This window comes from Euprymna scolopes, chromosome 9, assembly GCF_053919585.1.
Source record: "Euprymna scolopes isolate OS-2025 chromosome 9, ASM5391958v1, whole genome shotgun sequence".
Classification (NCBI taxonomy): domain Eukaryota; kingdom Metazoa; phylum Mollusca; class Cephalopoda; order Sepiida; family Sepiolidae; genus Euprymna; species Euprymna scolopes.
The window spans coordinates 38,451,772-38,479,739 of record NC_136490.1 but is presented as its reverse complement, the minus strand read 5'-3'; the positions used below and the strand labels follow the sequence as shown (position 1 = coordinate 38,479,739).

At 34.3% G+C, this 27,968-nt stretch overlaps 1 protein-coding gene across 6 annotated transcripts in view; it reads right to left on the bottom strand.

The window, feature by feature from the left end:
- The window catches only part of LOC145284502 (uncharacterized), a 424,059-nt gene that overhangs the window by 200,735 nt on the left and 195,356 nt on the right, over nucleotides 1–27,968 (bottom strand). For 3 of the 6 annotated variants that reach the window (XM_080133383.1, XM_080133382.1, XM_080133384.1), the window contains exon 2: nucleotides 20,953–20,984. The exons of the other annotated variants lie outside the window; for them this stretch is intronic. The gene's annotated coding sequence lies outside the window, so the exon portion shown is untranslated. The remainder of the gene's footprint in view (nucleotides 1–20,952; nucleotides 20,985–27,968) is intronic. 6 annotated transcript variants of the gene reach the window in all.

The window sequence follows — 27,968 nt, the reverse complement described above, 5'->3', positions numbered from 1 at the left end:
AAGTACCTCCTCAAAAAAAAAAAAAAAGAAAAAAATGGGGGGGGGAAGCACTCTGAATGGGATAAAATAAAAATTGCCAGTAATGTTAAAAGATTATGGTCAGAGAAGAATGCAAGAAAAAAAAATCAGTATAAAAAATGGTATTATGTCGTTTTTGTCAAATATTATTGATTTATATTATTAATAAATATTATTGAGGAATCATTTACAGTCAAAATTTGAGTTTTGTTTCTAGATAAACCCGACATCAGGTCAAATTCGATAGCCAATTTATATGATTTAGCTTATTCATAAATTGTTGACATATTTCAAGCATGTTTTTCTCAATTTTACATGCATAATATTAGATTTTAAAATGGAAATGATTTCTCATTTATAATACTGAACAAATACAATATAAGCCCATTTTTAATGCCTATGCATGATTTTTCTTGCACTCCTTTAAACATCACAGAATTGTCCCAGTCAAAACATTTCACTTGTCACTTGGGACAAAACAAATACTACACTCTGATCCTAGCTCGATTACTGGACAAAACGATTGCCCCATTTTATTCTATCAAATCGTTGCAGTTTAAGATTTACGCCACACGCTCACTGCGGTTTATCTTAAGAAACGTTTTATTCTACACCGAAGCGAAAATTAAGAAACAAAACATAACACCTAATTAAAAAACAAAACATAACACCTACATAACAAGAATACAAGACACTCGATAACCAAAAGCACCCCCTCCCTTTTTAAAAAAGAGGATCTTTAGTGTACCATCGGGAGATCAATTTAGATTAAAAAAAAAAAAAAAAAAAAAAAACTCCCACCAAATTTAAATCTTAAATTAAGAGATGTTTTAAGTTTTTTTTTTTTCTTTTTTGAAAGTAATTTCAGATGAGTTTGTTCAAATTCTTATTACCCCCCCCCCCAAAAAAAACCCCGGATAAATTAAGAAAGTACAGGGTGGAACTATAAATTTGTCACTCTAAAGAAAACAACACTGCAGCTTTATTTTAAAACTTTTATTGAAAATATCAATTCAGGTAACTTGATTATGTTGACATCTATTCAATGTAGCTGCGTTCAGCCTCAATCACCACCTTGTACAGATCTGGAACTGGGAGCATGCCTTTTCTACAAGTGTCAGTGGGAGCTCAGTAAATGATGACAACCAGGTTGGCTTTGATGTTGTGGGAGGTCATATTGGTGATGTTCTCGACATATGACCAAACGAAGCAGGTTCAAGTTAGAGAAAAAAGGGAGCAGTGAGAAAAGGGTACAAAGTTGAAGCACTCCTTAAGCTAAGCCTAGGTCTCTTTGGACTTGTAGACATGCGCCGAGTCCTGCAGTCACACCTAGAACCCAGGGTCTGCCAGCGGCCACCTGATTGTACTAGATAATCACCACACTCTTCAGCATATCCAGGTATACTTTTGTGTTGACTTTCAAACTGGCTTCAGAGATATGAGGTGGCATGATGTGGCCCTCATTTCAAACTACACAAAAGACCATAACCATGGCCAGAAACTTTGTTTTCATCACCTTGGGCACATCCGTCAAGCATTGAACCACCCGGATTTGCATTTTGAGGGTGTTGGCAATGGTCCTGTTGTCATAACTTGGATCAGTAGAGAGCATGTAGGTGTACAGCGGCGAACCTTCAATCTCGCTCGTTGAACATAGTGTCACTTTTCAGACATGATAAAAGGCTACTATCGCTCTTGGGATTTGTATACAACTGGGTAAGTAGTAGATTATCTGCATTAAAAAAAAATTAAAATAAATAAAACTGGTTTTCATCAAACGGAAATGGAATCATGTCGTTTTTTCTAGGGCGAGAATTTTATCGTTCCACCCTGTAAAAGAAAAAGTCCATCAATTTCTATATGTTATAAAGACGAGTCTAATAATCAACATTTACCAATTTAAAAGAGGTTGAAATGCATCAGGTTCCATTATTTAAGTAAAGTCAAACCTCAAGAAGATAAGATTTAAAATAGGCCACCAGACAATGTCGAGTAATTGCTTGTAGTCAGACAAAATGTGAAAAGAAATTATATATATATATATATATATATATATATATATAAGTGGCCATTGTTTTTTTGTTTGTTGTTTTTTCAACCAATCAGCCTGTAGGTTAAGTAGGATGTAGATAACAATTGTCAATTTAAGCGAAAAAGGCCACACAACATCACTCGAAAATCAGTTACTAAAGCACTTATTGTCTCAACGTCAAAGAAATAAAGCAATTAGCCAAATTGAGAGTAGAGAATAAATATCAAAGAGGAAACTGATTTTAAACTTAAAACATTCAAAGTGTTGTTTTGCAGCAACAAAATAAAATGCAAGTTTAGTATCAATGTACTTTTCAGCGATGAAGAATTTTTATTATTTACGTTAAACCATTTATGTGTTTGTGACCGTTCTTTTCATTGTCGTATTCACCAATTTTTTGGCTGATAAGTTACCCTGCAACAGAGCGCATATAGGTGCATGTGAGAAAATCAACGGTAGCAGCCGAAAGATAGCTGATTAGTGAAAATATTAGCAGCAACAGCCATTAGATCACATATGCAAATTAGCAAGTGTGTGTGAGCTTGTGGGACAATAAAAAGGAGAGAAAAATACTCCATGTGGTCAAAGGGAGAAACAAAGTGCACACCGAGCAAGATGGACGTGTTAAAGTCAAGGGTGAGAAAGTGCTGACTGGTGCCGGCGTGGGGTAGTGGTGACAGAGACTTAAAAAAAATAAAAATATGTGTGTGTGAAAAGTTTTTAGAAATATAATGAAATGCGTTGTTTTGAAGAAACCACGAATAAATACATTTCATTTGCATTTTTAAAATATGCAAAGTCGGATTTTTGATTTTTTGTTTTGTTTTATTTGTTTGTTCTTTTGCAGCAGAAATATATATGCACATATGTAGCCAATAATGTTTGTAATAAGTACATGAACATATTATAATAATGCTTTGCTTGTCATTGAGCACTTTTTGATAAACAGTGGAGCTTCAGTCAAAACTACAGCAATATAATCATATATATATATATATATATATATATCTATATATATATATATATATATATATATATTATTGTTATTATTTTATTAAATTTAGGTCAACAAAATTCACATAGATCGATGCAATAAATTTACTGTTTCAATCTAAAAAGATTTCATCAGGCGATAGTGGCCTCCATTTTTACTTAAGGCCAGTCTCTTAATGAAAATAAGAAATTCGGAAGGCTTTTTTCTTTCTTTTTTAGTGTAATTGAATTTACTATACAAATTATAATTAAAAAAAAAAAGGGAAAATAAAAAACCTTCAGAATTAATTTTCATTAAAAAACTGGCCGTAAGATGGTAATTTTGTTTACCTAAATTGAATAAAATAATATTCTGCTCTGTTTTATTGAGCACTATCAACGACTTCGTTAAATTCAATGGTTTTTACTTTTGAATATCTTTACCTGGAATATATATAGCATCTCAGTTTATTTTTACACTGACTCTCATCGGATGTAGAGTTAAATTCCTTTGTTCAACATTAACTGATGCTGGATATCTAATAAGCATGGGACACTGAATGAGGACAATTTAGCTCAAATCAAAACTCCTCGAAGAAAGTAGGAGAGCACAACGTCCGAAACATGAAAATGGCAGCAGATAAAGGAAACAGTCCAACACATGATATATAACAATTTCAGAAACAGCATCAAAATACTATCCTCCATTCTATAATGTGTGTTTATTTATATATTTTTCTATGAATAAATATATATCCGTCCTGTCACACAAAAAAGTTAGTCAATACAAAATGTGCACTTTTCTAACCTCTGGATGAAACCATTTCAAGTATTGAGGGAAAGCGAGAAAGCAAATAGTAAACCAGACAAATCCCTACTTTCTGGAATGGATGTATCGTTACACACGTGTTTACACACTCAGACCCAACACGTTGTAGCAGAGTATGTCACAAGGAATATTAGACAAGTAATAACTTTTTTTTTTTTTTTTTTGTAACCAATGTCTGGAATGAATTTAGAAAAAAAACAAAACAATCTTTTACTCTAAATAAAAATTTAACAATGACCGACTTTTTTTTTTCTTTAGGTCATCAGAAATTTATACATGAAAAATTAACTTACTAACGTAATTTTATATGAATGTTAGAATGAACACTGGAAAAGCATTTTTTTTTTATTCTTGGTGAAGAATGCACACTAGTGTATAATAAAACTAATAATGAAACAATGAATTTGTGGATAATTTAGTAAAAACCGATTTAATCTATATAAATAAAACAGTAAATGTATGTATGTGTGTCTCTGAAAATATTTAACGGATAAACTGTTAAACTACTGCTCACATAACACTGAAATTAACATGAAATAGTAATCATACATCAAGGATGGTTTATAACGAGTAAAGTCTTTAGATGGATGAATAACACGTACAGAAATGTGTCAGCAAGTTGAAATGCAAAATGTTCATTTCAACTTGCCGACATATTTCTATTACTTTTGCGCATGCACAAATTCACTCGTAGCTTCAAGTAGTTTAACTTTAAATCTTATCTATCTGTTGATAGCTCAAACGTTAGGGAATGCGGTTGGAGCACTAAATGTTTTGGTTTCAATTGTAGTTGATGGCATCAAAATATATTTTTTTAATTTTGGAAATCAGTACTATATATGTGTGTGTGTGTGTGAAATTTAAAAAATCGGCCCAGCAATTAAGAAATACATAGGCAACAAACACACAAACACATCACAAAAAAAAACAATTGCAACTACTGTGGTGTAAAAGAAGAAAAAGAGAAACAAGAACGACCGACCGCGTTTTTGTGTGGCTTACCTCGTGTTCATAATGAAGAAGAAAGAAATAAAAATGGCTGCCCTGTTTCTTTATATGCCTACAGGGTGACCACGAGGTATACAAATGAGATGCTCCTGATTGGAAATAAAAGAGGAGTGATTTGGGGAAGGAGGGCATTTCTGAAGTTTGATTGCGAGCAGAGAAGGTGTATTTCAGAAGTTCGTTTTGGAGTGGAGAGAAGACGCGTCAAGTGGGCACAGGAAGGTGAAAGTTCGGACAGCAGTGTCACGCAAGCGACAAGCTATTTCGGCGTATCAAGCAATTAACATGGCTGAGTGGAGACTGAGCACTCAGATGTTGAGACCCTTTACTGGGGAGGGCGACCTGATTAAGTGGCTGGAGAAATTAAAAATGGTGGCGAAGCTGCAAAAGATAGAAGATGTGGTCACCCTGCTGCCGCTATAGTTAGAGGGGGAAGCCCTCACGATTTACCAGCAGATGCGAGATGAAGACAAGGAAGACCTTGCCTTAGTGGAGCAAAGGCTGAAATTGGCCTTCGCGGAGGGCCCATTTGAAGCACTTGGCAAGCTGTCAAGTTTGAGGTGGACCGGCGAGTCCGTTGACGTCTTTGCGGCAGAGATCAGGAGACTGGCAGGGTTGGCTGGTTACGTGGGGAGGAGCCTGGAGATGACGGTAAAGCTGTACCTAGTGAACGGCTTCCCAGAGGAAATCTCTGCGAACATGCAGAGAATCACGGGGATCCATTCTATGGAAGTGGACGATCTCTTGGTCCACGCCAGAGTCCTAGTGAAAAATGTTAAAAGCCCAATCGTGGCTGCAGCTGTGAGTGGAAATATGTGCATGAGGCCTCACTTGAATGAGAGGCAGCCGGCGAGGCGACAGGAGGGGAGACCTGCCATCAAGTGTTTCCGGTGCCAGGGTCCTCATCTGATCAAGGACTGCAAAGAGCCGAGACCGGGGATCACATGCTACCGATGTGGACAAGTGGGGCATATTAGCCGCTATTGTGTTGCTGCACGGGACCAGGGAAACGAGTGAAGGGGAGCTATTGCGCCAGTGGTTACCCCTTCTGTGTGGAAATGGCGCATGATGGAACATTGCCTCGGTTACCGGTGGTAGTCAATGGGAAAAGAGCCATAGCCCTTGTCGACACAGGCTGCACTACAACGCTGTTAGCAAGGAATGTCGCGAGGTCATGGAGCGGAACCAGGATTATTAGGACCGCGGATGGCAGGGATGTGAAATGCCTAGGAGAGACGACAGCGGAAGTAATTGTGCAAGGGGTGCCCATTGAACTGCAAGCCCTAGTGTTGAATCATCTGGTCGGTGGTGTCGACGTGATTATAGGTATGAGTGCAATTAACCGACTGGGGGGCGCTACGTTAAGAGGGGGCCAAGTGACGTTTGGACATCTTAGCGCAGTGGGGATGGCAGGAGTGGAAGGTGATAGAACTGTCAGAACCCCAAAACCGGAGGTTTTCTGCATTGAGGACAAAGATTTCCTGGCGAAGTTTGATGGCGTGAGGTGGACGGTGGAATGGAAATGGATCTCCGGGCCCCCAGAACTACAGAATAAGGTGGGCTGCTACGAAAACACCCTGCGAGGAGAAATAAGAAAAGGATTCGAGGAAGAAGTGGAGAGGTGGATAAAAGAAGGAATTCTGAAACCGTGGACAGGGGAAGAAAAAGGAGTGTTGCCACTACTGGCGGTTGTTCAGCCTACCAAAAACAAGATTAGGCTCGTGCTTGATTTTAGGGAATTGAACAGACACATAGCCTGCCACACTGGAACGGAGATCGACGTATGTGAGGATGTCATGAGGAAATGGAGAAGAATGGGGCGGGCCACTAAGATTGTCGATCTGAAATCGGCATATCTGCAGATCCATGTAGATGAAAAGCTCTGGCAGTACCAACTGGTCCGGTACAAGGGGCGGGTGTATTGTCTGACGAGGTTAGGCTTTGGGCTGAGTTCAGCCCCCAAAATTATGACTGCCATACTGAAGACAGTGCTGAGCAAAGACTGTACAGTGGAGGAGGCCACTAGCTCATACATTGATGACATCCTGGTGGAGGAGGCAGAGGTGACAGCAGAGAATGTAAGAAGCCATGTCGAGAAGTATGGGTTAACCGCAAAACCGGCGGAGGCCCTAGATGGAGGAGCGGTGCTGGGGTTGAAACTAAGGCGAGATGGAAAAGACAGCCTTGTCTTCGAACGAGGGAATGCAATACCCGAAGTCGGATCTGAGCTGACGAGGCGAGAACTCTTCTCAGTCTGCGGGAGGCTGGTCGGGCACTATCCTATCGCTGACTGGCTCAGGATAGCATGCAGCTTTATTAAACGACAAACAGGCACTGATGACTGGGAAGGCCGTGTGACGAAGGAGGTCACGAACATGCTGCAAGAAGTCATTGCGAGAGTGAGGAATGAGGACCCAGTGAAAGGGAAATGGTATGTCAGCGGCGAAGACGCGGGTGTGGTTTGGTGCGATGCGAGTAACCTGGCGTTGGGCGTCGTACTAGAGATAGGAGGTGTAACTGTGGAGGATGCGGCGTGGCTAAGAAAAAACAACGACTTCTCCCATATCAACGTAGCAGAACTAGATGCCGCTATAAAAGGAATCAATCTGGCCCTGAAATGGGGATTGAAAATAATTGAAGTCAAAACCGATTCGGCAATGGTAGCGTCGTGGATTCGGTTGGCAGTAACTGGCGATAAGAGAGTTAAGACAAGGGGTGCTGCGGAAATGCTGATCAAGCGCAGACTCGGAGCGCTCACCAACCTGATAGCGGAATTCCAGTTGAGAGTATCTTTTGTGTTGGTCCCGTCAGAAAAAAACAAGGCAGATTCGATGACACGCGTGAAGAAGGCCTGGCTGCAGGAGGGAAAGGAGGTCTCCTCAGTATGCTGTGCAGGGGAAGAAGTCAAAGAGTCACACGAAATGCACCACTTTGGTCGAGAGCGAACGTTATTCCTAGCCAGAGAGGTTTACCCGGAGACCACCGAGGAGGAGGTTAGGGAGGTGGTGGAGAACTGTCGAGAGTGCCAATCAATTGACCCTGGACTGTCCAGACACGAAGCAGGAGAGCTACACGTTGCGGAGGACTGGAAGCGATTGGCCATTGACGTGACACACTATCGCCACAAATTGTATCTGTCGATGGTCGACTGTGGACCGGGAAGGTTTGCCATCTGGAGAGAGATCAGGGCAGAAGCTGCATGGGCGATTGGAGGGGTCATCGAGGAGATATTTTTAGAGAGAGGGCCGGTTGAGGAACTCTTAATGGACAATGGCCCCGCTTTCCGATCAAAAGCCTTTAAAGGGGTGTGCGATAAGTGGGGAGTAAGGCAATTTTTCAGAGCAGCGTATCGGCCGAGTGGCAACGGAATAGTGGAGAGGAATCATCGCACCATTAAAGCCGCTGCGGAAAAAAGCAACGTATCACCCATAGAGGCGGTGTTTTGGTATAACATCTCGCCGAAGACCAAACAAGATGAGACAACTGTGCCTCATAGGGCCGTTTTCACATATAAGTGGCGGCATCCGTGCAACAAAGCAGCAGGAATTGAGAGTGAAGAAGCCACTATCAAAGTAGGTGAAGAGATGTGGGTGAAACCCCCCAATGCACAGTGTACCACTCGTTGGAAAAGAGGGGTCATAACAGGATTGCAGTCGAAGAACAATGTGATGGTGAATGGCGTTCCCCGGCATATCTTAGACCTGCGTCGTGTGACATTGCCGGTATGCAGTGAGGGCAGTGAAGAAGAAAAAATCGAGGGCCACCGAGAAGCAAATGATGCTGCTCAACCTGACTTAGGCCCGCGTTGTAGTGAACCTGAAAACGTTAACCCCCGAGAAGTTGTCCCCCAGAGGCCTCGACGTGAGAGGAGGCGGCCTGCTTGGATGGAGGATTACGAAGTATCCTATTGATCTCGAAGATCAGGGGGGCGTGTGGTGTAAAAGAAGAAAAAGAGAAACAAGAACGACCGACCGCGTTTTTGTGTGGCTTACCTCGTGTTCATAATGAAGAAGAAAGAAATAAAAATGGCTGCCCTGTTTCTTTATATGCCTACAGGGTGACCATGAGGTATGCAAATGAGATGCTCCTGATTGGAAATAAAAGAGGAGTGATTTGGGGAAGGAGGGCATTTCTGAAGTTTGATTGCGAGCAGAGAAGGTGTATTTGCAGAAGAGAAAAGCTAAAGTTGCAGAAGTTCGTTTTGGAGTGGAGAGAAGACGCGTCAAGTGGGCACGGGAAGGTGAAAGTTCGGACAGCAGTGTCACGCAAGCGACAACTACTCTTCCGATTTTTTTAAAAAGTTGATTAGTTCCTATTTTCCTAATAAGTCAATGCAAAAAAGATTTTTAAAAACGGCGTAATAATTATATGAATGGGTCTGCACTACGAAACAGGTGCTGCCAATTGAACATTTTTACATGCTGAAAGAAATAAACGGTAAAATGGAAAAAAATCTTGGGAGTGGGAATACAGACGGAGTACTATATATATATATATATATATATATATATATATATATATATATATATATATATATAACTACTTAATTTACTCACATAAATATACAAAAGTATAAATTTATGTGTAAACTTTAAGTATTTACTTCAAGAGTGCTCAGTACGTAGGTAGAGCTAGTTAGTAAGTTATAAAATATATATGGCGATTAAGCAACACTGAATATTCCGCATTTCATCCACTCTAGGATTCTTCAGACTTAACTGATGTGTGTGTGTGTGTGTGTGTGTGTGTGTGTGTTCAGTAGAAAATTGATTCTTAAATAAGAAATACAAACTCTGCGAGAATTAAAATATATTAAAGTGCATTTTAAGGCCGAGCGTTACTTGCTAGTCACTTACAAAAACTGTCTTGAATTTGACCGTTATGTCAACACATGTCTAGACGATTTAAAATTTCATTATGCAATAGGAATTAATAAGGACAGTCCAACAAGAATTTTATCAATAGTATCAGCAGGTGAGAAGTTATTCTAAGGCGACATCAGGTGTAACAAGTTTGTGAAACTTAATTCTTAACACAATAAAAGGTGAGAAAATCTAATTACGTCACTGGAAATAAATTGTTTTTATTATCAAGTAATATTTGGTCACGAGAAAAAGAGAATCACATGTGTTCACAGAGATCACATATAATACTTATCTAGCGTTGTGCAGTAGTGTCTTTAATTTTATAATTTTTGAAACTATGTCGTTATTTTCCTAAATTTTATATGGAAGTAAGACTGTAATGGACCAATACAAATACACACCCCTCACCTTTTTTTAGTTCTAAAATATTTTTTCTAACAAACCAAATAAAGGGAAATAAATCTTCCTTTAAAAAAATGAAAAAAAAAAAAAAAATGACGGCTATACGAAAATAAATCTGACTGAATAAATAATTTTCTGTAAAGTATAATTACTTTTTATTGCTCTTAACATGGACCAACGTTAAAAATAAAATGGCTATTAAAAATGAAACACCAATTTTGTAGGAAGGAATATATCATTAATAAAAATTTGAGAATCCGACTGATTTATTAAATGGACTCTCTGGTTGAATCCTGACATATGAGGTTCAGGCAAGTAGGTTATTTGAAATCTACACAGATCATTTGTTTATAGTGGTGAAGGCTTGGTGTAGAACCAGTCATACTTTTTGGAACCACTGCTAACCTCAGTCGGTTGATTGCCACAAAACAGAACAGACAGTAGACCTTAAGTTTTATATAAATTTTCCTTCTCTTAAATGCAGGTCTTAACGAAAAATCTCTCTCAGTAGTTTTAAATGTACCTTTAGATCAGTGGTTCTCAACCTTTTTTTACTCATGGACCGCTTTTCCCTTTTTATCTTGGTGGACCCCTTCATAAGTATTGGTCATAAGACAATCTTCTATTTTTCACTCATATAAATTTTGAGGTTTTAATAATCAAAGAAATATTATATAATTAAGCTTTATTTTTAAATGAAAACTAATTTAATGCAAATAAAGTATTCTACAACAACTATAATAATAATGATAAGTTTTGTTATGTTTTTCCTGTGCACCCCCAGAAATATTCCATGGACCCCGGTTGAGAACCCCTGCTTTAGATACTAACCTGGAAATCTATGTCTTGGCGCAATACATACAGCAGAATATTTCTAAATGGTCACGCATCTGATATTTGTCAAGCACATTGTTGCTTCACTTCGGTGATCTGCTGAGAACTGGTGTGTCAACGTGTTTATTATATATATATATATATATATATACGTTTTATTGTTTTATTACCGTATCTTTCTGTTAAGTTACATTATTGTTTCAGCTACTTGGCCGTTTTTTTGGCTAACTTAACAGAAAGATACGGTAATAAAAAATAAACCGCATATTTGCTCTACAACAGTATTGAGCACTTCCTTCAGTTTTTACTAATTACCATTTCCTATATATATATATACACACACACACACATACGCTGAGAAAGAGAAAATGGATTTACAAAAGAAAAACATCCACTTCAAAATATTTCAATTTTTATGTATAATGTTTTTGCTGCTTACAAATTATCAGATGCCTGAAAAAAATAGTCCATTAAAATATTGTTGCCAGAAGAGAAAAGCAAGTAGAATTGGTATTACAAAACAAACATTATATATATATATATATATATATATATATATATATATATATATATATATATATACACTCGTGTTAAAATGCTACTTTTGATAAAATATTGTATACTAGAATGCTGCTCAGCATAATCTGGTCATAAAATCTGCTTAAGTATGATATCTTAATTTTTACAGATTTCATATTTATTATTACAGAGCCAATTCTCTATTGATTATTATATTGATCCCAATATATAGTAGTGATTTCAAAATGTAAAAAATAAAAAAACTGACTTATGTACCATCAGCTAGAATCGAAACCAAAACATTTAGCTCTCTAGCAGTATTCGCTATCATCTGACTTAAGGTCACATGGATATCAAAACTTTAAAAATTAATGCTGTTAAATGTATAAATGTATATTTGTGCATACATAGAAACTACACATTAAATCTACTTACACCTGGTAAGTTCCAAGGGAGGGGTTGCTTTTTTCACCGATATTTTCGAAAGACATCGCCTCTTTTCGATTGTCTAGCCTTAATTTAAACCTATATCACTTCCAGTTTGCCGATGGGCGCAACAGCTAACGCATCACGTTTTTTTTTTTTCATTTTCTTTTCCTCCTCCGCGATACGGGTTTGAACCTGCCTGCCTACTACCACTTTTATTTATTTTTTTTTTTGCTCAACACACACCTCCAAGCACCCGGGCAACGCCGGCCACCAAGGCTAGTTGTACATAAATTGCATACATTTATAACCTGAACTAATTGTGAAGGTAAATAGATATTTTAAAAGTATAATCAGAGAGTTAAAGATTAAGGTTACCGTCAGTTTTCAACAAATTTCACAAATGTTAACATAAAAAAATAAACTGTTTTTGTATTTCAAACGGTTTTTCTATTAAATAAAGCTATACTGAAGTCATCCTATCAAAATATTTTGTTGCTATGGTGATTTACTTGACAGATGACCATTTACAAGTTGAACCATTATTTACATCATCCAATTATGCTGTTGCTACTTTTACTTTCACTATCCTCCTCCAATCACTTTGCTTAGTCTCCTCCTTTCACCATCTAAAACATTCAATGAGCAAGCAATCAAAGTTATGAAATATTCAGACTGACATAAATCTGTACGAAAACTCCAAATCTTTATTGCTTATTATTTACAATTTTAAAACTTGTTTCCTCATCTTTGTTTTATTATCACAAAGTATCATCCATTTTCCCTTCAAAACTTTGTCCATGTGCCTATGTTGAACCAGGAACCATCATGTAATTTCAAACGCAACTCTATATTTGAGCCTTCAGAGTACAGTGTTTGTATTACATTCTTCTGGCATTTCAGTTAAATTGTTAAATAGTCTTGCTGCCTTTGCTCAAAATTAAACTCAGAAACTCAAGAATACCTGCAGATTTCAACCAACCTCTTAGTCATCCCTGCTATATGGGCAGAATGAGGGGATTCATAGCTTGTGTGGTAAATAAAACTAGACAAGGGTACTGCTTGTACTCTGACTCTCATGGGACAGTGAACAGGACCTACAGAAAGCCAAAGGTCACACTAACGGATTTAAACTGATAGACAAATGGAGCAAGGCTAACAAGTCATCAATGGGCAAAACCTTAAATGAACACAACCTTCAACAAACAGAGAACAAGTTTATAACAGAAACCGATTAGAACTGAACAACAAGTTATTCACCAAACTGACTGACTAAATAGGCAAAACATGCTTTTATTAAAAACCTAAAAAGTCGGTGTTTGTTTGAATTCTACTACACTTCCACTGATCTTTCGATCATATGCATAATAACCTGGATCCAGACTTTTGTTACATGTACGTCTCCATAAATATTATTAGTTATCTTCCACATTTTTGATACTCAAGAAATATATATATATATTTTAGTTTTGCTACAATTAATTGGAATCGACAAATCAAAAAAATTAGATATTTTTGGATATTGGAATAGCTATCGCAATCAGAAAAATGTGTACCTGCTTCCTGATGACAATACAGTGGAAACCTGGGATACGGTGGTTCTGAGATACATTTTTTTTTTTTTTTCAGGTTACGATGTGGAATATGTTTTTCCGGCCCTTGGTTATGGTATTTTCCCCCGCCTTACGGTGTTATGTTTTTTGATTATATACATTTCTATTATATACTGTACTGTATTTTGTTGCTAATTTTTAATGCCATATCTCGGGGTTCTACTGTACCGATTCATTTTTATTGTTTTGTCTTTGTTTTAAAGTTAATTTTCCATTGCTGGTACTAATGATGAAGTAATAAATATTCATTTGATTTTAAAGTAGCAGTACAACTTATACTTATATACCCCCCCCCCAAAAAAAATATGCATTAGTGTAAAACGCATGTAATATATTAAATGCATTTTTTTTTACACAAAACCGAAAATCAAAAATAAAATAAATTTCTATTGCAAAATACTTGACGGTTTTATAAAAATCGGAATTGGTAATTTAGAATAGAATCAGTAATTGCATTGGAATCAGGAAAAATATTGGCATCATCCGATCACTAATGTTTGTAAATAATTTAGCAGCATCAGTTAGATGTCTGATTAGAATTTTATATCATTTCTCCATATATATAACAAATTATAAATCCTATATACGATTTTTTTTCTTCTTTTCATTGTATGCTTCCAGCAGGACAACCAAAAAGCAACTTTATCACAATAGTTTGAGCAAAAAAAAAAAAAAAAAAAAAAATAGTGCAGCGATGAATATTTCTATTGTATTTTTATATAAGTAAATTTCCTTTGCAGATAAAACGATAAATCATATTTGCAAGTAGATGTAGCTGCTGAATTTATTTACGTCACATTCAGAGGCAATACATTCAAGGACATGACTCAAGTCCATCCAAGAAAAAAAAAAAAAAAAAAAAAAAAAAAAAACAGGAGAGAAATAATTGCAACACTTGTCAACACATACAGACATTAAAAGCTCTAAATGATGTACAGCTGTCAGCTGCCATCTCTATTGTTGGCAGAGATGTGATATGCTAACTGATTATAAATATCTATAATATTTCCTGAACAAACAACTTAAACATTGTTTGAGTGAAACACAGGGAATTCAAAGCAAATTGAAAACTGCATACACTTGAAACTGTAAATCATAAAAAAAATGTAGGTTTGCCCGTCAAATGTTTGATTTGTTAATCATTTGTTACGGCATATCTACCCTTTTTTGTTGTTACTTGATGCCCAAACATAATACCTGTTGCAAACGATTCATCGTATATGATTAATTGAATATAAGTTGTCATTTTACTCATAGTTGGAGAGGGCAAACTGCTAATCCCGACAACAGTATATAAACTACACTTTTTAGCCGTTAAAAACAGGCAAAAGTTATAGCTCATTGAATGATTTATGCTGAAATTCTAGAGTAAATGTAATATTGCGGTGACTAATCCCTATTAATACTTAACTGAGCATCAGATGGATACCATGATACTTAGTTTACTGCACCTCTTCGTAAAAGTACATACAAAATTTCAGCCAGATCGGACCAGTAGTTTCCAAGAAAAATGTAACAGACAGACAAAGAGATATAATATAAAATAAATGACCACAATAGAAGCATGTGAATTTGAACGCGTTATAGACAATTCTATAGTTCGGAATGGCATCCATTAAGCTATTCATGCAGAACACCAACTCTTGTCAAATCTATAAAGTTAGCTTGTCGGATTTTCAAAGTCAGACCCAAATAGCATTTAAGCTAATAAAATTTTGAAATATGAAAACTTAAATAAAACCCATGTGCATATTTTAAACTGATAAGATATGTGTATTTTGCTAAAAGACTAGAAGCTACATTCAAGTTACACTTCAAATCTTATTGTATTATGCATGCATTAAAGTGCTTCCGTTTGTAACTGCAATGGTTGCTGAAAATCTCTGGATGACCGAGTTGAAATAAAGTACAGCTGTGCCTTTTGGCAAAACGAAAATATTTCCAAACAATTACTATTGGCAACGTCTATAAAGCTGACAAAAATAGATATCACTCAAACACTTGAAAACACTTTTCAATTGTATAAACTTAAAAAAATATCACTGTCCATTACTTAAGTGATGGTTAAAAGGTTCAGTGTGTTCATTATCAATTCTGATAATAATCTTTTATATATCTACAAACGCATTTTACTGTTTTTCTTCTACTATTAACAAACAAAAATATATAGGCTATACATACACCGTGTTGTCTGGGAATTTTATTAAATAAGTGTTCTAAAAAATAGAATAAAAATAATGATGGCTTGATCATCAAAATAAAAATCTTTTAAAAATTGCTTGTAAAAAAATTGGTGTTCTAAAAAAAAAAAAAAAAAAAAAAAGTACTGAAAAAGGAGATGAAAAACGAAAATGAAAAAAGAAATTAACACTCAAAGCAGTCAATATTTTAGTTTAGTTTTAGTTGCTGTTTAAAGAAAGACAGAAAAAAAATTCATAGGACGGAATGTTTTGGTTGCCATAACAATTGAATCAGCTTCTAGACTTATCCTAAAAGGAAAAATTTTAAAGAAAGTTTAACCAAAACGAATTAATAAGACAAGTCTTAATTAAATGTCATCATTGTGTCAAAAAAAAAAAAAAAAAAAAAAAGAAATGAAAAATGCCTAAATTAAAATGTCTATGTCATCATTGCAATCAAATCAACTCGTTGACTGTAAAAAAGAAGAATAGGAAACAGGAGAAAAAATGAAAATAACACACAAACCAATAGTCGACTTTCCACTATAAAAAGAAAAATGTTTGGAAATATATTTTTAGCTTTGTAAAATTTAGAACAAGTACATCCAGGGTGTTGACGTGTTGTGCATATACATATATAAGTCGTTGGAGAAATAGAACTAAAACATGACGCCTATCATATAATAGTATCCAGGGAAAATTTATTATGTAGAAGTACACATACTATAAGTTGAAATGGTCAACATTAGGAAGTGCAAGAAAATATTCATCAAGTAAATTTAGACAATGCAACCTTTGCACCTTAGAAGCCTATCATATAATAGTACCTAAGGAAAATTTATTAAATAAAAGGCAAGAAGTTGTCTAAAATTGTTGTATAAAACAAAGTATGTACTTTCTTGTCTAAAACCAGACTAATTAGCTCAAAGTAAATTATAAATTTATATATATGAATTATTTATTTAAAAAAGAGGGGGTTGGATTAGAAAGTAGAATAAAATAATACAGTAATGCAAATATAATAATAATATAGATCCTCAAAATTTAAGTATTTCCGTAGAAATTCCTAAGTCGTACAATACATATAGAATAAACAAATATTTAATATATCCTATGCCATTATATTATGAGTAAGAAACTTAGTCAAAAATATTTTAGAATAAAAATGTTCCATAAGTACAACATATAGAATATTGTTAAAAAGAAACCTCTTATACTGACAACTTAATGAGTAAAAATGGGTTGACTTAGTGGAGACGGTCATTTTTAATTGCAGGGGAAACAATTGAGTAGATTTCTAAGCTGATTATGCCCCTTGGATGATGAGAAATGAATATACTGTTTTGAATAGTAATTAACCCTTGTGATATTTATTAACTTGTGAATGTCTCGCTAACTAGCTTATAGTGGGCAATATGTATTTATCTGAATATAATTAAATTTTTAAACATAAATTTTTTAACCCTGTAACCAATAGGAAAATAGCGTCACCCATAAAACTTAGATGGCACCCTTTTAAAGTGAAATACATTTAAAATGTAGGGATTTAGTTTCGTATCCACAACCTAAATAAACCCTTCATAGATATAACTCTAGTTAACATACAATAGATAATAATTATTAATTTAAAATAGAAAAATATTTTGTAGATTAAAACCAGATAGAAATATATAATTTAAACCCATGTGAAAATTAGAATACGAGTAGCTTTACTCTTAAAACCAAGATGGCAACCTAAATAAACACACAATGTGGGTTCTTCTATTTGGCTTCATTTTCAACATTACATGGTCAAACCTATTTCTTTCTAAGAAAAATTTCTGGTTTATTTCTGATGAGTAAGGAAAAATTAAATATTAATATAAAAATATTGATTGAGCAATGCAAATGAAAAACGTTTTGTAAAATATACCAAACTTTTGATATGTTGAAAGAACTGATTGTTAAGATAAATAAAACTTTGGATCTTTGAATACAGCTATATCGTTTTTCGTTTATATATTTTATGTTATATATAGCAGGCATATAGCTTCTAAACAAAAAGGATTGGTATACACAAAGTATGAAATATAATCGCAAAAGCACAATTTCCCAAATTCCAAAAGTTTGCAACATTCATCCTGATGAGAGAAGTTTCTAGAAATCCTCAGTCATATATATATATATATATATATATATATATATATATATATACCCCAGTCAAGGGAGATTATTTTTATGACGTTAGATTTTTGCAGTTTTTACAGGGATGTGTTGTCATTCTCCCAAATACAGTACCTGGTATGGTCACCAATTTGGCATTCACCAATCTCAATATCACTTAAATTCAGTGACCTAATGTGAACCAGTGTCTCAACATGATCATCTCGCTTGGCCATTTTAATTTCATTTTAGTAGTTTGTAAATGAAAGTAGAAAGTTCTAATACCATGAAATGGAAATTTGGCAAGTGCACCTTACTCTCTCAAGAAGGTTAAAACAAGTCATTTTGGTAGAATTTGAATATTTGGTTATTTACAGAAAATGGAAAATTAGTTTATGGAATAGTGGATAAGCATGTCAACCGACTAGTATGAATAAGGACATAAGCATAGCATTAAAGCTAAATATAAAAAGATATTTCGGTAGATTCATCAGGCTATATTCATTAGAAGTAAATGATTACAAAGAATCACAAAAAAAAAAAAAAAAAGAAATCAGTAATAAGAGTGGGGATCAGCATCGTATATGTGCGACAGATTGAAAGGAAACTAGGAATGGCAAAATGTCAAAATTATGATAGATTCAAATTCTTTATTATTTATTTAGAATAAATAAAGCATAGAAAGCATCCGCACATCCACATTCTATTTCAATAATTGAAAAACAATAAAAAAAAATTAAAGCTTTTCTTACAATAAATAAACGAAATGCAGGTAAATGTAGAAGACATAAAGAGACACAAGTTAATGGTTAATATTACTTATTTTCACTTACATCATAAAAAGCCATCATTCTGATAATGAAATGCTATAAGAATAAATGTTAATAAGAATTTTATTCAAACTATTGACTTTTAACTAAAAGTGATCTAGCAGAAATTAATTTAGAATGAGAGGGCAGAACAATGAAACGTATGATATACTAGTACGGTTAAAAATTTTAAAGTAAACAAAATTGAACTTAATATTAGTAGTAAGAAAGTAAAAAGTAGACCTTGGGTTTACTTTCAGCAGCCTCATAACTCTGATTTCCTTTATTTTGTCCTTTAGTTCTCACATTTCATGATTGATGTTTCTGACAAAGGAGGAAGAATGGGTATTTTCTGAATCAGAATCTATTCAACTAATACTTATCATTGGTTAGTTTTTGATCTTAAAGAAGTATTTTCTTTTCAGATCCTTACATCTAGTGTCTTTATACCTTGTCTTTTTATTAAAAAAAAATTATTCAAAATAAAAAATAAATTTTCTTAAATACCCCCCCCCCCCAAAAAAAAACAGGCTTTAATTTTGCAATATGTTATTCACAATAGAAAATTTAATGTAAATAACACCTAAAAGTTGAATAATCTAAAAACATTTTATAAAATGTTATAATTGCACATTTAATAACTAGGGCTAGGACAACAGCATATTCTTTTAATTGTTTGGACTCTCGAGTGTGTATCCATTCATAGTTTATATGCTTTTATATAGTGATGTAGGATGTGGTTGATTAACTGTGTCTGTGTCGGATATATACTCGAGAGTCAAAACAATGAAAAGAATATGCTGTTGTCGTAGCCATAATTATAACATTGTATTTCATTAATGGTGCTGAACAATTTGGATTATTATTATTTAAATAAATCCCTGCTTAGCCAAATGGGTTTTAGCAATTTGAAAAATGCCAGAAAAGAAAGTGGCAAATGTATTACTTAGAAAGTCAGTACTAAAATTAAAGCCCTGTCAATTTTACTAATGGACCATGGTGCCAGGATTAACCCATAAACCCTGTGAGCTCAATATACATAGAAAAGTTCAGCTTTCTATATTCACATCTTTTGCTGACTATTGGCTTCAAGACAAGACATACTCAACTTTATTGAGTAGATAAGAAATATGAGTTATTAAAAATTGATAAAACCATATAAGAATTGAGGCTCCTAAAATCATAGAGTACCAACCGCTATATACAGGGAAAATGAGTTATGTATACACCACTGGATTCCCCAAACACAGAGCATGGGGTGGAGATAAAGAATGCATCTGGCAACACGATCAAAATACAATGATGATGAAAACGACCCAACACCATCTCTGCTGAAAAAAGACACTGACTGATGTGGAGGTTCTGTTAACCATTATACCTCCTGCACATGCCTCTTATCTCCATGGTGTTCTAGACAAACAAACAAACAAAAAGATTTTCGTTAAGACATGGAAAAAACCCCGACCCTAGAGGCAACTGCAGCTATCAGTGAAGAATCTGATGATGCTGATGATCCAGATAATTGCAATGCATTCATGGTTTATGTTGACACCAATATCAGTGCAGAATGACTAAGAAGCAATATAAGTGAAGTAGAAGAAACAAGACAATTTGATTTTATTTTTATTAAAATATTTTTGAGTATTAATGAGGGTACGACCCCAATGCTATGGATGATTTTATATATAACTACAGTTAGGACAATCAACCAATGAGAAGCCTCCAAATTCATTATAAAAATATTGAATTTTGGATTCAAGTCAGTTCGCTGTCAACCTCCATCTTGAACGACTGAACCACTGCTGATTGTGACTACATTGATTCTTCGCCGATCTAATGCTGTTATCTTTATTCTAAAGAATTACTCAACACTCGAGATCGTGACTGCATTGATTCTTCGCCGATTTGATTTACTACTGCCATCTTTGTTCAACGTAATGGCTCAACATTTAACAAACTTTATTACAATGTTTACAAGCAAAAAATAATGAATTTTATTGTCACCGGTCTCACAATAATCATCATTACATCGCAACTAAATGAACATGACACAATGTGATAACTTTGATGTTATACTTCATTTTAAAACAAACCCCAAACAAACATCTCTATTATTAGTTCTTAAGATGCACGGGTTACAAAGTCACAAAACTTTGAACCTGTTTCTCGCGTTTTTTTTTTCTTTTTTAAGCGGCGCTTAGTGCTATATAATTCTGAGAGCCTCAACTACAAATCAGTAAATTATTTCTGAAATAATTTACTAAAAAGGTAAGAAAATAATCGGTTATTTTATGACAATGTCTTACCTTTCAGACAAAGAAAAAACCATTTGACTCACCTGAAAAAGATAAAAAAAAAGATTATATAAGTACATTGCTTGAACGTTAATAAAAAAATAAATTGCAGTATTCAGAAAACATACATACAACAATAGATTGTAAATTATGCACATCAAAATAATTTGAACCATTAATTCTAAAATACTTTTTAAAATCCTGTATATTTACTGAAGCATTTGATTTATAAATGAATTCTATTCTATCCTTTAGTCAAACAAAGAATGTTTTTGTTTTTAATATAAAATAAGATTAAAAACATCTAAAATAAATTCATATAATTGTAAACCTGACATTCCTAAAATAAGGTTTAAATTCATACTTCAAAATCACATAAAAATGCTAAAAATTTAGTGCAAGCCAATAGTATAAAAATAATATTATCAGAGATAGAAAAAGAGCAAAAACAAATAAACAAACTACTATGAAACAGCAGGTAGGTACAACTAATATCTACTAGTGTTGAGACGATTAATCCAAATCGGAATTGAAAAAAAATCGGAAAATTTTGGGGCATCATAATCAAAAAAATTTGCGTATATTTTTTTATGCCAAAACGATTCCTTTAATTAGCTTCTTTTTTTTTAATTTGATTTTGTTTGATAGTAAAACAATAAATATTTATTGGTATTATTTGGATTCATCGGACTACTGTTCTTATCTTGAGTGTGATTTTCACAATGTTTTGGTCAATGTAACCTCTGACCTTCTTCATGCGTATCTTGTCGAACTCGGAAATGTTTCTGTTGAACTCAGGAATTTGGACAGAATTTCGAATGGAACTCTTTATTTACTTCACGGTAATAGCATGGTCTTGTTCCATCAGCCATGACTGTATAGAGGTCCTAAGTAATTTGCAATTTTATTTTTTGGTTGCCCACACTGAGAATTGAACCTTCAACCTTCAGGAGAATATCACTTTTATAATTGTTTTTTCCAAGTACTCTAACCACTGCACCATGGTTCATCTCAAAATTTCAAAAACAAAATATTTATTGATTTTAAACTATCAGTAAAACTAAAATCTATAGATCACTCAACCACACAAGTTTTTACATTTGAGAAAATATCTGCACATTTAACATGTGCTTTTAAGGTAATCGGGAAAAAAATAACAACTTTAGAGATTTATAAGGAATCGAAATCGGTAATTGTTACAATATTTTTTAGTATAATGGGGTATGATCCCGCACAGTCGGGAGATTCTATTTATAAACGATGCTGCTATGAACTGATGAATCGAATTAATTCATGTTCTGCTACCAACCAATCAGAAACTAGAATTGCTCCATAAATATTGAACCTTTCTGTAGCAATTTTGCATATGTTTTCTTCGTGTCAACACGGGAAGAATCTTTTGCTCTGTGGATTCCAACTCAAGAACTGTCTACTGTGAACCAGTCACCACCCAGGACTTGTGTAAAACAACGAACCATTGGAAACTATTCTGTCTACTGCGAACCAGTCACCTCCCAGGATTTGTGTAGAACAACAAACCATCGGAAACTGTTCTGTCTACTGCGAACCAGTCACCTCCCAGGACTTGGGTAGAACAATGAACCATCAGAAACTATTCTGAAACTAAACATGGCTTACACTTCTTACTTGTATGCCTACAAAGTCCGTAATTTAAAGAGAAAAGTGTTTTGGCATCAGATATGACCATTGTTTAACAATATCAAGATGAAAACATTCGAAAACACTTACCATTTTGCCTGCCTTAACTGATCAGAGCACGCAAATAAGCACCCAAAAGTGGCATTAACAAATCACACCAGAAGAATTTACAACCTTAATTTTTGTTTCACTTGATCAAATATATTTTTTTTTTTAGGGAGGGGTAGAGAGGGGGAATTTGCAAAAGTTTGACCTAGTTGAGCCAGGCTTTTGCAGAGTCCCATAAAACAAACACATTCTATTTCAATACATTCTTCTCAGTAAATTGTTTTTATTTGAACGATAATAGCCTAAAGCTGATACATAAAATGAATTTTATTCATTTCGAAAATATTATCTGTCCATTATTTTTTGCAAGATTATTACCGAACGCGCCTCAATATTTTCAGACAAAAATTAAAGTAATAATTTGACCTCTTTAAAAATCCAAGGTGTCAGAAACTATGTGCCTTCCTACACAAGGCCAGTTTTTAATATGGGGAAAATGCAGCTCTTAAAAAGAGACAATCTAGATTCTAGAGAAAGATTTTCTTTATTTTTTTACAAGGGAGTCACCACTTGTCGAGGCCTGAAGGCCACTCGAGGATAAGTTAAGGAATGTCACGCAGTAGTGTAGTAAGCGTTAATGGTGTAAGTTGGGTAGAATTTGACTATTTAAGGGGACGGTTCAACAAGAACTTGTTTACATTGGACTTGAATGTATCAGCTTTTGAGTAATCTAATTTATAAGACTCACTATGTCTGTCTTCATATTTTCAAACTATCTCTCCCGAAACTAAAAGTCGCAGTGTGGCGCTATGAGCCTCAAATGATTGGATTTTTTATGGACCGTTCTTTTAAAAGAACGGTTAAAATAAATTTTAAGGAGTCAAAAATGGGTCAAAATTGAAAAAAATCGTTATACATTTTGTACATCCATCTTAGTTTATTTTTAATCAGTTCATATGCTTGTCACATTGGTACAGTGGTAACGTCACCAGTTTTGAATGGTACAGTTTTGTTTTCGGTTTCGATTCTAGCTGATGGCATCCAAATACTTTTTTTTCCTTTTAAAATCACTACTCTATAATAATATATATGAAATCTGGACAAATTAAAATAAGTATATTTTACAACTGGGCAAAGTCGGCTCCCACCTGCTAGTTTATTATGTAGAGGACAGTCCTCTGTGTGTGTGTCTGTGTGTGTGTATGCCAAAAATACAAAACAGACCATCATAAAGTTAATATCATCTGAAAGGGCAGAGATTTAAAAATTGGACAAAAATATTCATTTATAATATAAATGTCACCTGTCTGTTTAAATGTATGTGTGTATGTATGTATGTATGTATGTATGTATGTATGTATGTATGTATGTATGCCTAAAACTTTAAACAGAGGTGACAGATTTTCACGAGATTGGTATCGTTTTGAAGCTCGACATCTCAGACAACAAATATGGAAAAATTGGCCAAAAACATTAATTTGTTCACCCTCAACTAGGCAGTTTTGTACAAGGAGGGTCGATTTTTTGTGAGCCATTTTTGCAAGTCATTGTATCAGTTGGATTGACTTTGCCTAATTTTAACGTTCCAAACTTCAAGTCATGTTATGGCATAGCGGTAAAACGTCAGATTTTCTTTCGCTTTCTTTTTTGCCTTCACGTCACGGGTTCGAGCCTACTACCACGTTTTTTTTTTGCTCAACACACACCTTCAAACACTCAGGCAACGCCGAGTACCCATGCTAGTCACCAATAAGAGATAAAGATATAAAGCACATACATGGAACAACAGGACATTTTAACTTCAAACTAAATTGATTGCTTATAAAACTTTCGTTTTTTTGGTTTTTTTTTTTCATATAATAATTGGTTCTTTCCGCTTTATTAGGGCTGAAGAAATGCATCTTTTTAAAATGTCTTGAAAATTGTATTTTTTTAAGGTAGAATCAACAAAGACAAAGGGAGGTGTGGTGGCCAAGTGGTTAACGACACGGATTTGAACTTGGAACATTTCATTCGTTTCACAAAACTCACTTTCCCCTTAGGATGTTAGTAACCTTCACATGTTCTTTCCCATAAGTACCAAATGTCTTTTTAGAAAGAATTCTAACAAGAAAAATATCGGGAAAACCAATGCCAACAACAGAATCCTCAGATTCATACGATGATGATGATGATGATGAACGAAGACAAACAAGGAAAAATTACACTCAATGAGGAAAAAAAAAAAAATCACTGAATATTTTTTAAACAAAAGTATGCAGTACATAAGAGTCATATTTTTGTTGTTTATCGTTTTCATTCATAAATATTTCGCTTTCATTTATTGACATTCTCCAGTGGAACATCAATTATTTATAGATTTTTCATTTTATGATTTCTATACAAATGGGAAAGCCAGTAAAAGTTGACATGTGAAGGACTTTGACATTTTTTCTTTGATTGAGTGAATCAATAAAAATGCAATCAAGATTTTTAATTTTTAAAAAGGAAAGAGAATTTCAATTGTACAGCGATTCTCAGTGTGTGCATAGGATGCACTGGCCTTTTGTGACGTGAAAGTAAAGATGATAGATTGTGGCAAGTGTATCCCATCAAACTACGAAATCTTTGTCAAACTCTGGAATCTGCACAGAATTTCAAACAGAACCTTTATTTAATCCACAAGGCTATCATGCTCTCATTTCATCAGCCATGACTGGGTAGAAGTTCTAACTGATGACCCGTGGCATAGTGGATAAAATACCCGGTTAATTCAGTTGTAAGTCACGCTGTTCTGGAGGTTGACGGTTCAATCCTCAGTACAGATGGCACTAAAAAATACAGCTGCAAATTACTTAGGACTTCTACCCAATCATGACTGATTGAACAAAAGCATGCTACCCTCGTGGATTAAATAAAGGGTTTCTGAATTTTTTAGATGAGGATTGCATGGTGCAGTGGTTAACAGTACCTGGAAAAATCAATTGTAAAAGTGATATTCTCCTGAAGGTTGAAGGTTCAATTCTCAGTGTGAGCAACTGAAAAATACACATGCAAATTACTTAGGACCTCTATCCAGTCATGGCTGATAGAACAAGAGCATGCTACCCCGTGAAGTAAATAAAGGGTTCCATTCAGAATTCCGTCTAAATTTCTGAGTTCGACAAGATATAACTGAAGAAGGTGGATGGTTACATAGATTGAAACGTTGTGAAAATTACACTCAAGATAACAGTAGTCCGAAGAATCCAAATAATCTATATATCTATAAAAGTGAGAATGTGTGTGTGTGTGTGTGTGTGTGTGTGTATGTATGAGGACAACTCTCAACCTATATACTCAACGAATTTATGATCTCCAAACTTGAAATTTGTTATATAAAGTACTCAGACACGTGGACAACTTTAATTGGTTTTTATCCGGAAAAAAATGGTACTCTCGGGCATTGGATTCTTATCTGTTTGCCAACTGTTTCACAACTGTGTATGCGCGAATCGTTCACATAACAGCTTCCTTATGTTAAGGAGTAGGTTTGAAAACACTTTAAAGATCGTGGCTAGCTGACCAAATGGTTATCATACTTGACTTACCGTCTTTAGGTTTTGGTTTCGATCACAGCTAGAGTATTTTTTTTTTTTCTTACAAGAGATGAACTGTTTAGAAAAACATCACATGTCGTAACTTCTTTCTGTTATTTTACTTCATATTTTTTATGTTACGTTTAATATCGGGCAATGTTGGGTACATCTGCTCATACTAATATAAGTAGAAAGATTTGTGCAGAGGGTTTTGTGCAGAGTTAGACAAAAAGATTCCCGAGTTCAATAAGATACACCTGAAGAAGGTCGGAGGTTACATCGACTGAAAGCGAATAACACACAAGACGAGAACAATAGTACACATAATACAAATATTCATTAGCAATTGTCATCTCAGCAGTTCAGTAACAATCAGCTATATTAAAATTGTGCGATCAAATTAAAATGAAAAAATAAATTTTGAAAGGCAATCTAAAATAAAATAATTTAACTATGAAATTAAATCCACCTGAATGCATTGCGTGCATTTGTAAATACGTCAGCTATTTTAAATTTTTATCAACATTTTAATGAATTGTTGAATGAAAAATGGAAAGAAACTGGTTTTAAAATTCTTAGCAAATCTTAATTTATTAAAAGATTTGAACATTTTGGAATCCATTAACATCCAATAATTTCATTTAAAAAAGATTAAAGCAAAATACGTTACAGTTTTATTGCAGTTTCGTGTATTTTTATTTATTCTTATAGAGAACAAGTTGGCAAACTTCCTTTTAGATTGTGTATGTAAAAATAAGGAATTCAACAATAAACATGTACATTCAAAAAGGACAAATAGTTTTAAAATAAATAAATTGATGAAGTTTCTAGAATGTTATTTGGTACATTGAAGTGTATCTAAAGTCAGAATCCAGTTTTTAGATTGAGAAGTTGTCAATGACACAACATTCATCCAGATATGGTAATTTACAATTCCTATGCATTTTCAGCCCATACTGGAATAGGATCGAAAGAATATGTGATAAGTGAATTCACACACAATTTTTGTCTCCACAATGTGTCCATTTTTGTCTGCTTATGCCATGGTGCGGCAACCTCTGGCCAGTGGGCCACATCCGACCCTCGAGTGAATTTTGTTTGGTCTGTTACCTTATTCTGGTTAAAGATTTTGGTGTTTATGTATAATTACATTCATTTAAAAAAAAAAAAATACAGAAAAGAATCTTTGATGTACGTACTTGTCAAAGAACAAAGATTTCATATTCTAAACATCATATAAATTGTTTCTTTTAAGAAATGTTTTTTAACTAAGAAAAAAAAATTTACGATTACTATTAGCGATTTTAATACTAAAAATGTATTCATAAGGTTGAATTTGATCTCAATATTTCGAATTGAGTTGTCTTCTTCCTTATTTATGCTGGATCAAAAACATGGCTGACCAACAATCACTGTTATAAGATTTGATTTTCTTAGTTAAAAAAAAACTACTTGATCAATTTACAGGATTTTTGGAACATGATATCTTTATTTTGTGACAAATACATATGTAACGCGGTCGTTACTTTTTAACTGTCTCATTACACTTCAAACCTCTCGGACCCTCACACTGTCTGGTACCGTCACAAAGAAACAAACAAATAAAGCAGGAAAGAAATAAAAATCCGACTTAGCATTATTTTAAAAATGCAAATTAAAGCATTAATTCGTGGTTCCTCCAAAACAACGCATTTCATTATATTTTCAAAGTCTTTTTGCATACATGATACACGTGTACTTTTTAAAAGTCTGTCACTGACACCT